We start from the raw sequence: 14314 nt of genomic DNA, 5'->3' as shown, positions 1-14314 counted from the left end.
GTTTCCAGAATCACCCTTGATACCGGCATATTCAGAGCAAGTTGAAGACCCAACCGACATGCTTGTAGCTCAGCTCCTTCAGCGTCCAAAAGATGAGGGAAAAAATGGCTTGCTCCACCCACGAAGCTTCCATGGTGGTTTCTGATAACCACACCGCCACCTCCATATGCTTCCGAAGCTCGATAAGCACCATCAGTATTGATCTTCACCCAATCCCAGTCCGGTTTGAGCCAGTGCTCATTCAGATTAACCGAGACGGCTTCTGACTCTCTCTTGCATCATTCCGAGCCTGCCAGAGATTGTACAACATAGTGATCATCAACGCTACATCGTCACTCGAGGCCTTACCGATCCAGTCCAGTAGCCAGCCCTTAAGATCTGAATGATGTTGAAGCAATTTTGGTGGAGTAGCTAACTGACGTTGTGATAGCTCGAACAGGCTCAACCACGCCGACTGAGAATGAGGACAAGTCCAGAAACGGTGTACTGAGTTTTCAATTCTGCCGCACGCAAGACAGACAACGCCGTCCTTTATCTTCCGATGACTAAGCTCAGAACCCACCGCCAAACCGTTCTCCACCAGCCGCCAACAGTGCACCTTCGTCTTTGAGCCAACAGCTCGGTGGTTTACTGGAGGGGGCATTTCATGCAAATGGTTACCAAATCCTTAGCCTCCATGAGATGAATAGAACAAATTGAATGATCTATGATGCAATAAATATCATAAAATTGTAGGTTCAGTTGTTTACACAGTCACACATCGTTTTTATTGGATGACACGAGTTGACCAGTCTATAACAACAAAGGTTTTTCTTGTGTACTTGTCGCTTGCCTAGGGGATGCTTTTACTATGAACCCCCACGTCCCTATTACATGGTGCATGCGTTTTTCAAGGTATATATATGTTTGAGCATTATTTTGGCTAACGAGACATAGTTATATGTCAAGAAAGTTAAACCACCTTTAAATTCATATTCAAATAAAGTTTCTCATGGAATAATTCTATAACGAGGATAAAATTAGTGATCAAACTAAAAACCCATAAAACGAGGGCAATACATCCATTGGGAGATATTGGGACAATGGGACGGAGGAAGTAGCATAGTTTTCTTGTAGGCACTCTGTCATGTACTACCTCGTTCTGTAAGAGAAGTCTATAAATATTGTTAAAAGCCGAAAAATCGTGTAAAGTTTGACCAATTTTATATAAAGCATATCAACAATTATAATGTTTATAGAGAGTGGATTTGGTGATCAGGGGGGATACGTGAGCACCCAATTATTATCGTTGGATTTGGTCCACCACCGTTGGATTCTGCTATTCACTAACGGCCACTACCTCGCCGGCCTCCACCTCGCGCATCTGAGGTCGCGCCAGTGTCTCCCCGGTCAAGCGCGTCGTCGTGCACCTTTCCTGTGTCTCTCCGCCCTTCCACTCGACGCGCTGGACCGCGTCGATGCGTGTACAGTGCTAACGTCGTTAGACACATGTCCAGCAGAAAAGGGGTGCTCACGTATATGTTGAAATATTGGGCCCACACTTAGTGGCTCATACTAGATTTCAGATTTTCCTATAAATCTCAAAGCCCACATAGTGGCAGCCTTGTGAGTTTGAGCCCAAGTTGGTGGCAGCTCACTAGGGAGTGGCAAGAGATGGGAAGTTTAGTCCCACATGGAAAGTTGGGAGGAAGTTACACCACCTTATAAGGTTGGTTGTTCCACCACTAGTAATTAAGTAAGAATAGGAGTGGTTCACGCACGCTCCTCCTCCTCCTCGCTCGCTCGTCTCGACACGTCACGACGCGCGCCGCGCTCGTGGTGAGTGGATTGAGCCTCGAGCCAAGACTTTCCTTACTTTTTGCAGCTCAGGAAAACGAATAGAGTCCTAGACGGACGCGTCGCAGTTAGTCGGTTCGGGTCGCTCCCGGACCGTGGGCTATCTGTAACCGACTCGAAACGTGTGTGCGATGTGGCGTGGCCCATGTTGCCTAGGATTTCCTGAGCCTATATAATCTCCTGCCCGGCTACCGCAGAAAATCATCTAATACACGAGTTAGGGTTTTGCCACCTCTCTCTGCTTGCGCCGCCATCATACCCTACTCCATCCCGCGCGCCGACGTGCATCGGCGAACGGGAGAGCAGGTCTCCGGAACCGCTCGTCCTTGTGATCATGTATGGGAGAGGGCGAATTAGGTTTTTGGGAAGCGCTCTGCGCGACTGCTCAAGTTCTTCATCACGGGTCGCCTTCCGTCCAAGTCGGGCGGTGCTGCCTACCGTCGTCTTCAACGCCGTCTATTTCGACCCATCGTCCCTGTCGTCAATAACGTTGTCATTAACAACGTTACTGCTGCGACATCGTTTGCTACACCTTCACCGCCACCTCCACCAGATCGGTACGTGCGACATATCTCGATCTGTTTAGAGATGGATGTTGTACTGTTTGCTCTGCTACTGTTCATGTTGATCACTGCATCTAGTATGTTCGAGTTTCGCATGTTAGTAGTTACTGTCGTCATGCTTAATATTCTGGAATTAATCATGGAAATTGTGCCTAATTATCCAACAATCTAAAAACCTAATTGTAGGCAATTTCCTGAGTTAACAATGGCTAGTTTTGCTGATGCACTGAGGCCGGATAAGTTTACCGGTGTGCACTTTAAGAGGTGGCAGGTTAAGGCCACGCTCTGGCTTACTCATCTGAAAGTGTTCGAAGTTAGTGATGGTTTACCTGAAGGAACTATATCCGACCAAGATCAGAACAAGTTCAAGGAAAACAATACTCTCTTCGTCGGATGCGTTCTGAGTATTCTTGCTGATTGTCTGTGTGATGTGTACATGCACATAACAGATGGTAAAGAGCTCTGGGATGCACTAAATGCTAAATTCTGTGCAACCAATGCAGGCAGTGAACTGTACAGCATGGAGAGCTTCCATGACATCAGGATGGTAAACAACTGTTCTGTTGTCGAGCAAGCTCATGAGATACAGTGCATTGCGAAAGAGCTTGAACTCCTTAAGTGTGCCTTACCTGACAAGTTTGTGGCTGGATGCATCATCGCTAATTTGCCCCTTCATGGAGGAACTTTGCCACAACTCTCAAACACAAGAGACATGGGATATCAGTTGAAAATCTGATAGCGTCTCTTGATGTTGAGGAGAAAGCTCGGGCTAAGAATAATACTGAGAAAGGAGAGGGTCAGTCTAGCGCCAACATGGTGCAGAAGAAACCCTACAGCAAGAACAAAGGGAATAACAAGCCATCCTCCAATAAGCCTATGAAGACTACAACCTTCAAGAAGAAGATGATGATAAACAAAGCAGATCTGAGCTGCTTTACCTGTGGAGAGACTGGCCACTTTTCTAAGGACTGTCCAGAGAGGGCAGACCGCAAGAAAAAGGCGAGGCAAGTCAACACGGTGACCGCTAGCAATGCTGATGGGTACGGTAATCTCTTTACTGTTCTTTCGGTATTTCATTCTCCATGTTGGTGGATTGATACATGTGCTAATGTTAATGTGTGTGCTGACATCTCCATGTTCACTTCTTACCAGGTCGCCCGGGATTTTTCCGTCTTGATGGGGAATAGGTCACATGCTTCTGTTCGTGGTGTTGGCACGGTAGATCTGAAGTTCACTTCGGGAAAGATCGTGCAGCTGAGGAACCTGCAGCATGTCCCTACTATGAACAAGAATCTCGTTAGCGGCTCCCTTCTATGCAGAGATGGGTTTAAGGTTGTTTTAGAGTCGAATAAAGTAGTTGTTTCCAAGTTTGGACAATTTATTGGTAAAGGCTATGAGTGCGGAGGCTTGTTCCGCTTTTCGCTTTCTGATTTCAGTAATAAGTTTGTGAACCATATTTGTGGCAATGTTAGTGATGATACCAGTGTTTGGCATTCTCATTTATGTCACATTAATTTTTTTTAATGTCTCGGCTATCCAGTTTAAGTTTAATTCCGAATTTCACCATTGCCAAAGGTTCTAAGTGCCATAGTTGTGTGCAATCAAAGCAACCTCGGAAGCCTCACAAGGCGGCCGAGGAAAGATATTTGGCACCTCTAGAACTCATACATTCTGATCTATGCGAGATGAATGGTGTGTTGACAAAAGGTGGAAAGAGATATTTCATGACATTGATTGATGATGCGACTAGATTTTGCTATGTTTATTTGTTGCGAACTAAAGGTGAAGCTTTAGACTACTTTAAAATTTATAAGGCCGAAGTTGAAAATCAACTAGAGAGAAAGATCAAGCGTCTTAGGTCGGATCTTGGTGGTGAATATTTTCCTAAAATCTTTGATGAATTCTGTGAGGAACATGGCATTATTCATGAGAGGACGCCTCCCTATTCGCCCCAATCAAACGGGGTTGCCGAGAGGAAAAACCGCACGCTGACTGACTTGGTGAATTCCATGTTAGCCACTGCTGGTTTATCAAAGGCATGGTGGGGGGAGGCTTTATTGACTTCATGTCATGTCCTGAATAGAGTTCCTAACAAGAATAAAGATAAAACCCCTTACGAGGAGTGGGCTGGGAGAAAACCATCACTTTCATATTTGCGCACATGGGGATGTTTGGCAAAAGTCAATATTCCAATTACTAAGAAGCGCAAACTCGGACCAAAGACAGTGGATTGTATCTTTCTTGGTTATGCTCTGCGGAGTGTAGGCTATAGATTTTTAGTAGTTTAATCTGAGGTACCTGGTATGCATGTTGATACTATTATGGAATCTCGTGATGCAACATTTTTTGAGAATATGTTTCCTATGAAAGATATGCATAGCATTGCTAGAATTTCTACTGAAATAATTCCTGAGTCTAGTCCATCTAATGATTATTTTGAACAATCACATGAGAATGTTGCTGAGAAGGATGACAATGAAGCTCCTAAATGGAGCAAGAGACGAAGGATTGAAAAATCCTTTGGTGATGATTTCATTGTGTACCTTGTGGATGATACTCCCACGTCTATTGCAGAGGCATACGCATCTCCAGATGCAGATGACTGGAAAGAAGCTGTCCATAATGAGATGGACTCGACTCTTTCTAATGGAACTTGGGAGCTGTCGGAATGACCCCATGGATGCAACCCTGTGGGCTGCAAATGGGTATTCAAGAAGAAGCTAAGACCTGATGGTACTATTGAGAAGTACAAGGCGCGGCTTGTAGCTAAAGGCTACACACAGAGAGAAGGCGAAGATTACTTCGACACCTATTCACCTGTCGCTAGACTTACCACCATTCGAGTACTATTGTCCATGGCTGCCTCTTATGGTCTTATCATTCATCAAATGGACGTAAAGACAACTTTTCTTAATGGAGAGTTGGAAGAGGAAATCTATATGGATCAGCCTGATGGGTTTGTAGTAAAAGGTGAAGAAAGAAAGGTGTGCAAGTTGTTGAAATATTTATATGGCCTGAAACAAGCACCTAAGCAATGGCATGAGAAGTTTGACAGAACTTTAACTTCTGTAGGCTTTGTTGTCAATGAGGCTGACAAGTGCGTTTACTATCGCCATGGTGGGGGCGAAGGTGTTATACTGTGTTTGTATGTGGATGATTGATACGTCTCAAACGTATCTATAATTTCTTATGTTCCATGCTAGTTTTATGACAATACTCACATGTTTTATATACACTTTATATCATTTTGATGCATTTTCCGGCACTAACCTATTAACAAGATGCCGAAGTGCCAGTTCATGTTTTCTGCTGTTTTTGGTTTCAGAAATCCTACACAGGAAATATTCTCGGAATTGGACGAAACAAAATCCCAAGGCCTTATTTTCCACGGAGTGTTCCAGAACACCGAAGGAGAGACGGAGAGGGGCCACGAGGTGGCCACCCCACCTGGCGGCACGAACAAGAGGGGGGCGCGCCGCCCTATGGGGTGGGCCCCTCGAGCCTCCTCCGACTCTGCCCCTTCGCCTATTTATTCTCTCCGTCGCGAAAACCCTAGTACCGAGAGCCACGATACGAGAAAACATAGTGTGACGCCGTCGCTGCCAATCCCATCTCGGGGGATTCAGGAGATCGCCTCCGGCACCCTGCCGGAGAGGGGAATCATCACCGGAGGGCTCTACATCACCATGCCCGCCTCCAGACTGATGCGTGAGTAGTTCATCCTTGGACTATGGGTCCATAGCAGTAGCTAGATGGTTGTCTTCTCCTCTTGTGCTATCATGTTTAGATCTTGTGAGCTGCCTATCATGATCAAGATCATCTTATTGTAATGCTACATGTTGTGTTTGTTGGGATCCGATGAATATGGAATACTATGTCAAGTTGATTATTGATCTATCATATATGTGTTGTTTATGATCTTGCATGCTCTCCGTTGCTAGTAGAGGCTCTGGCCAAGTTGATACTTGTAACTCCAAGAGGGAGTATTTATGCTCGATAGTGGGTTCATGTCTCCATTGAATCTGGGGGAGTGACAGCAACCCCTAAGGTTATGGATGTGCTGTTGCCACTAGGGATAAAACATCAATGCTTTGTCTAAGGATATTTGTATTGTTTACATTACGCACAGTACTTAATGCAATTGTCTGTTGTTTGCAACTTAATACTGTAAGGGGTGCGGATGCTAACCCGAAGGTGGACTTTTTAGGCATAGATGCATGCTGGATAGCGGTCTATGTTCTTTGTCGTAATGCCCTAAGTAAATCTCATATTAGTCATCATGATATGTATGTGCATTGTTATGCCCTCTCTATTTGTCAATTGCCAAACTGTAATTTGTTCACCCAACATGCTATTTATCTTATTGGAGAGACACCACTAGTGAATATGGACCCCGGTCCATTCTTTTACATCTGAAATACAATCTACTGCAATCATTGTTCTCTACTGTTCTTTGCAAACAGACATCATTCTCCACACCATACGTTTAATCCTTTGTTTACAGCAAGCCGGTGAGATTCACAACCTCACTGTTAAGTTGGGGCAAAGTATTTTGATTGTGTTGTGCAGGTTCCACGTTGGCGCCGGAATCCCTGGTGTTGCGCCGCACTACACTCCTCCACCAACAACCTTCGCGTGGCCTTTATCTCCTACTGGTTCGATAATCTTGGTTTCTTTCTGAGGGAAAACTTGCTGCTGTACGCATCACACCTTCCTCTTGGGGTTCCCAACGGACGTGTGCTTTACCGTCATAAGCAGCTCTTTTTCTGGCGCCGTTTCCGGGGAGATCAAGACACGCTGCAAGGGGAGTCTCTCACATCCAATCTCTTTACTTTGTTTATTATCTTGCTTTACTTTATTTTATTTTCTGTCTTGTTTGCTTTCTTTATATCAAAAACACACAAAAATTAGCTACTTGTTTTACTTTACTTAATTTAGTATGCTTTACTTATTTTTATTGCTGTTAAAATGAATACTCCTAAGAACACTAAGTTGTGTGATTTCACTAGCACCAATACTAATGATTTTATATGCACTCCTATTGTTCCACCTACTACTACAACAGAATTTTATGAAATTAAACCTGCTTTACTAAATCTTGTTATGAGAGAGCAATTTTCTAATGTTAGTACTGATGATGCTTCTGCCCATCTTCATAATTTTGTTGAACTTTGTGAAATGCAAAAGTATAAGGATGTAGATGGGGACATTATAAAACTGAAATTGTTTCCTTTCTCCTTAAGAGGAAGAGCTAAAGATTGGTTGCTATCTTTGCCTAAGAATAGTATTGATTCATGGACTAAATGTAAAGATGCTTTCATTGGTAGATATTATCCTCCTGCTAAAATTATATCCTTGAGAAGTAGCATAATGAATTTTAAGCAATTGGATAATGAACATGTTGCCCAAGCATGGGAAAGAATGAAATCTTTGGTAAAGAATTGCCCTACCCATGGACTAACTACTTGGATGATCATCCAAACCTTTTATGCAGGATTGAATTTTTCTTCAAGGAACTTATTGGATTCAGCTGCTGGAGGTACTTTTATGTCCATCACTTTGGGTGCCGCAACAAAACTTCTTGATGATATGATGATCAACTACTCTGAATGGCACACTGAAAGGACTCCTCAAGGTAAGAAGGTAAATTCTGTTGAAGAAACATCCTCCTTGAGTGATAAGATCGATGTTATTATGTCTATGCTTGTTAATGGTAGATCTAATGTTGATCCTAATAATGTTCCTTTAGCTTCATTGGTTGCTCAAGAAGAGCATGTTGATGTGAACTTCATTAAAAAAAAAATTTCAACAACAATGCTTATAGGAATAATTTTGGTAACAACAATAGGCCATATCCTTCTAATAATAGTAATGGTTATGGTAATTCTTATGGTAATTCTTACAACAATAATAGGAATGTACCCTCTGGTCTTGAAGTCATGCTTAAAGAATTTATTAGTAAACAAACTGCTTTTAACAAATCTGTTGAGGAAAAGCTTGATAAAATTGATGTTCTTACTTCTAAGGTTGATAGTCTTGCTGCTGATGTTGATCTTTTAAAATTGAAATTTATGCCTAATGAAGATAAAGATATTAAGTCATTTGCTACAGCAAACGCTATCCAAGTTCGAATTAATGACAATATTAGAATGATGGCTGAATTGCATGCTAGGTGGGAAAGAGAAGAAAAACTAGCTAAAGAGAATAATGTAGGTAAAGTTTGGACTATTACCACCACTAGTAATGTTAATGCTTCACATGCTGCTAAACCTCCTACTATCAATGGTAAAATAGTTGGTGTTGGCAATGTTTCTACTTCTAATACAAAGCATGCAAAATTGCCTGAAACTGCTGAAACTGTTTGTGATAAGAGTGTTGAAATTCTTCAGAGTATTGGGGACAATGATCCCATTGCTTTAGATCATAATGGTTTTGATTTTGATAATTGTCATATCTCTGAAGTTATTAAGTTCTTGCAAAAACTTGCTAGAAGTCCTAATGCTAGTGCTATAAACTTGGTCTTTACAAAACATATTACAAATGCTCTCATTAAAGCTAGAGAAGAGAAATTAAAACTTGAAACTTCTATTCCTAGGAACTTGGAAGATGGTTGGGAGCCCATCATTAAAATGAAGGTCAATGATTTTGATTGTAATGATTTATGTGATCTTGGTGCAAGTATTTCCGTTATGCCTAAGAAACTCTATGATATGCTTGACTTGCCACCATTGAAATATTGTTACTTGGATGTTAATCTCGCTGATAATTCTATAAAGAAACCTTTGGGGAGGATTAATAATGTTCACATTACGGTTAACAATAACCTTGTCCCCGTTGATTTTGTTGTCTTGGATACTGAATGCAATGCATCTTGTCCTATTATTTTGGGAAGACCCTTTCTTCGAACTGTTGGTGCTATTATTGATATGAAAGAAGGAAATATTAAATATCAATTCCCTCTTAAGAAAGGTATGGAACACTTCCCTAGAAAGAGAATGAAGTTGCCTTTTGATTCTATTATTAGAACAAATTATGATGTTGATGTTTCTTCTCTTGATGTTACTTGATTTACACTTTCTGCGCCTAGCTGAAAGGCGTTAAAAAAAGCGCTTATGGGAGACAACCCATTATTTTATTTGTGCAATTTTTGTTTTATATTTGAGTCAAGGTGCTTGTTACTACTGTAGCAATACCTTTGTATCTTTATTTCACTGTATTGTTGTGCCAAGTAAACTCTTTGATAGTAAGGTTGATACCAGATTTGGATTTCTGCGTAGAAACAGATTTCTAGCTGTCACGAATTTGAGTAGATCTCTCTGCACGAAACTCAGAAAAATCTGCAGAAATTCATGAGTAATCCTCAGATATGTACGCAACTTTCATTCAATTTGAGCTTCTTCATCTGAGCATGTTAAGTGCCTCAAAAAAATTCGTCTTTACGGACTGTTCTGTTTTGACAGATTCTGCCTTTTATTTCACATTGCCTCTTTTACTGTGTTGAGTGGATTTCTTTGCTCCATTAACTTTCAGTAGCCTTGGGTAATGTCCAGAAGTGTTAGAAATGATTGTGTCCTCTCTGAACATGTGAATTTTTGATTATGCACTAACCCTCTAATGAGATTGTTTTGAGTTTGGTGTGGAGGAAGTTTTCAAGGGTCAAGAGAGGAGGATGATATAATACGATCAAGAAGAGTGAAAAGTCTAAGCTTGGGGATGCCCCCGTGGATCATCCCTGCATATTTCAAGAAGACTCAAGCATCTAAGCTTGGGGATGCCCAAGGCATCCCTTCTTCATCGACAACTTATCAGGTCAGCTCTAGTGAAACTATATTTTTATTTCGTCACATCTTATGTACTTTACTTGGAGCGTCTGTATGCTTTTATTTTTGTTTTTGTTTGAATAAATTCGGATCCTAGCATTCCTTGTGTGGGAGAAAGACACTGTCGTCGTGGTGAACAAGCAGATGCCATGGGATGGCTTAAGTTGGGGCCGGATGTGCGCTAGAGGATTCGGGGGAGGGTTTTGGATTAGATTGGATGAATTTCCGGATGCTTTCCTCAAGAACACAACCAAAGGAAGCGATGCAAGAAGAAGAACATAAGGAAGAACTCTGCTCTAGATCCTTTTCTTTATTGATCTCAACAGGATACAGGTTTCTGTGTACCAGGTCTATTCTCAATCTCTTCGTACGTGCCCGTAATGAGGATACCCCCTCTCCTTATATAGGGGAGAGGTGGCTTACAGAGCAATGAACCCTAATGGCATCTTCGACTAGACAAACTACTTTTACAAAGCTACTTTAATCATAAATGGCGGTGCCGGTGTCTTTAATCAGGGAGGCTGACGTCCTCCGGTTGCTTTTGGCGTCATCCTCCTCTTTATCGCCAGGCCTTCGTCTAAAGCTACTTTGCTTATCTCATCCTTGTCTTCTAGCTCTGAAGAGAATCTTTGACCAGCTTTGCCGACATGCTCTTCTTACCGGTAGCCCGGTGTCTTCTTTACCCGGTTCCGGTATACCCCTCTGGGGGATACCGGCTTAGCTTTACTTAGCCAAATACTGAACTTTGTCCCTCGGTATAAACATTAAACCGGTACCTTGATGGCTCAAACCATCCGGTTTGCCATGCCTTTGGCATACCGGGGGTCATCCCCCCAACATTAGTCCCCGAAGCTGGTATAGTCTGATGGACTCTGTCCAACAGACCATGCCAGTTTCCCGTATCTCAAGGTTCCGGTTTAATCTTTCCGGTGTTCATCTTTGATCCCGGCATCTTTGCCGGATTCACGTTTTCCTTTCTTTCTAAGGTATTCTCCGGTATCTCTTTCTCCGGTATCTTAGACATTAAATCTCTCCTCGGCGAAGTCGAGAATTTCTCGGGTATAGTGCCTGTCAATGACATGCGCAGTGTACCTGACGCGCCAGTGTCAGTGGTCACTTCCCTTCGGCTTCCGCGCGCGTAATAAGTGCGGCACACCGGATCCGGGCCGCCGTTCCGGATCCGTGCGGCGACCCTGTGGCCTTTTCATTTTCGTGCGTGTATCTGTGCGCCACGTGGCGGCCCATGAAGCGAACCGCCGCGGCCCAACGGTTATCAGCCCACTAAGTCCTTCTCCTATAAATGGGAGAACTGCCCCTTCTTCCTCTTTTCTTCGCACTCGCAACCTCTCTAGCGCACGTAGAGCTTCTGCCTCCCTGCGCCCTCGCCGCTCTCGCCCATTGCCTGAGCCCCTCAGTCCGGCGAACTTGTTCCGCCGCTCCGCCGAACTTCGCTGAGCTTTGGTGCGCGGAGAATCTCTGCAGCGCATCTGCCGCGGCCGCTGCATTCGCGTCCGGACGAACTCATCTCCGCCTCTCCGTCGCCGGACTTCTCCAGCAACTGCGAGCGCTCTACTTCACCGACGAACATCTTCCTCAGCGTCTACGCCGCCTCAGGTTAGGCCAGATTCGCCTTTGCCCCTGTGTTCCGTGCTTTTCAGATCTTGGGACGATAGGATATTTATTCCCCTTTTCTTTTGTTTTTTCTCTTACTCGTAGATCTTCGCGCAAGGGTAGATCCAGGGAAAACTGTTTTCCGGTTAGATTTGCATGTCTAGCGAGCGGTATCTTTCTGAGTCCTCTTCCAGTAGCGAACGGACCGTATCATCCGACGGCTTAACCGCAGAGCTCGCCCAAATGGAGATAGACACCAGCAGAGACCAAGAGGCCGGCAGCTCTAGCCAGGCCTCCGGAAAGGATCTATCCGGCATCACACGCGGAGCCTGGAGAGGTTCCGACGTGACCCAACACGAGATCGACTGGCTTTACCGGTCCAGAAGGATACCGGAGGGAGTATCTTGCCGGCTTCCTGGCGACGAGATCGATCCGGTAGTTAATCCCGGTGAGTACGTCGTCTTCCTTGCTCATTTTGAGCGCGGCTTCGGCCTCCCAGCCTCCGATTTCTTCCGCCAATTCCTCGATTTTTACCGGCTCCAGCCTCACCACCTTCCTGGCAATGCCATCTTCTATCTTTCTTGCTATGCTACCTTCATGGAGGCTTACATAGGCATCCGCCCCACTCGCGAGACTTTCGCTCGCTTCTTTGCTCTTCGGATTAACTCCGTTCAGGGCAAGGACATTCCTAAGCCCAAGCCCCCCGTTCAATGCGGGTCTTGTATCATTGGCTCCTGCCAAGGGATCCCTTTCTTTAAGTTTGCCGGTCTCGAGTCATGCCGGTTATGGCAAGAGACCTTCTTCTACGTGAAGAACGACGGCGTCGCGGATCTTATCAACTTACCGGCTTTCAATCCGGCGCCGCCCAAAAAGATCAACTGGGGCTACAATCCCGGGACGAATTTGACTGAAATGAACCGGGTTGTACGTTTCATAGAGAAGCTGAAGAAGGAGACCAACATCTGCTCCGACGATATCATCCGCGCCTTCATCTCACGCCGGATGCTTCCTCTCAAGCGCCGGACTCGTAAGATTAGCGAGATGTACGGTCCCGGCGATCCCACGAAGATCACCGACCTCCCTCTGAGCAAGAAGGATGTAGTCCTCAAGGCTAGGCAGATCTGCCAGACTGCCATGCCGTTTGATTGGGAGTAGGGCTTCTTGCCTCTTAGCTCCACCAACCCTCCAACTAAGGAAGTAAGAACTTGTGCAACCCGGGTTCTCGTGCCGGTAACTTTTATGCTGCGACTGACTTATCTTTCATTCGTTTTCAGGCCAAGGAACGCTTCGCCCGCATCGACGCAGATCGGCGAGGCCCTTGCCAGAAGCGTCCTCTGGACCGGGTGGATCCTGACCCCTACGTCCATTGGAACGATCTGAAGATGGGCCGAACGCATCTCTCGCGCCCCGGTAACCCTCCGTCAGAAGCTTCCGGCTCCGCCGACGATCTTACTATGCTTGAGGTAGATTTCTTTTCCGGTCTCTCATGCTTTACCGTTATTTCCGCTCTGTAGATGCCCCCTCAGCTGGCACGCAACCGCAGGTCCATGAGCACGTTGCTCCCCTGCGAGCCGAGGCCGGCGACGAGTATGTGGAGAAGCTGGCTCCACAGCTCAAGAAGAAGAAGGCCCCGGCTCCAGATGCCGGCTCGAGCCAAGCTCCTCCCGCCCAACGTTCCCGGACCGAAGTTGTCGGCGGGAGAGCAGTTGGCAAGAAGCAGTACAAGGGCAAACAGATGCCGGTAGCATCCGGGTAAGACTTTGCTTCTGTTGGTGTCTTTGTTTTACGAACTTTTCTTTCGGTTGCTTTTTTACGATCATCCTCTTTTGGTTGCCTTTTTTCAACCTTTCTCTTTTTCTTGTTCAGCCCTGCGCTCAAGCTTGGCGCAAGGCCTGAGAGCTCTGAGGGAACCGTAAGGTCCTCATCTCCATCTCACGCAAGCCCGGCACCGTCTGGTGCCGGCAACATCTCTGCCTCCCCTCTGGGGGGCACTTCAAGTTCGGGGCGCGCGGCCCCTACACCTCCACAACACCGCGCGGAGGAGGAGCATGCCTCCCCTCCAGGAAAGCAAGATATCGGCGCCAGCAACACCGGCGCCGACTCAGAAGCTACTGGGATGGCGGAACCTCTGGTTCCCCCCGTCCCCAAGAAGAAGAAGAAGAAGGCCGCGGGAACCTTCCCCCTCCAAGCCGATGCCGCCACCGGAAGTCCCCAGCGCCAAGCCGACGCCGCCGCCGGAAACAACAAAGATCATTAAGGAGAAGGCCACGGCGTCCGGTACCTCCTCCGCCGACCCGCAGCAATTGACGCTGCACGTCGGCCACGCTGCTGTTGCAGCCGGATGGAAGCCTTCCGGCGTCCTGGGCCGGATAACTGAGCTGAAGCGCGGAGGCCGCGACCTGGGGCATCTGCTCCCCTACGCTGAGAGGTGGAACGCTGCGGATGAGTCCGTAGCCACCCGTGGCTTGGGGAAGGATTGCCTTC

The sequence above is a fragment of the Lolium perenne genome, chromosome 1 (genome assembly GCF_019359855.2).
Source record: "Lolium perenne isolate Kyuss_39 chromosome 1, Kyuss_2.0, whole genome shotgun sequence".
Classification (NCBI taxonomy): domain Eukaryota; kingdom Viridiplantae; phylum Streptophyta; class Magnoliopsida; order Poales; family Poaceae; genus Lolium; species Lolium perenne.
This window is presented reverse-complemented; position numbering follows the sequence as displayed.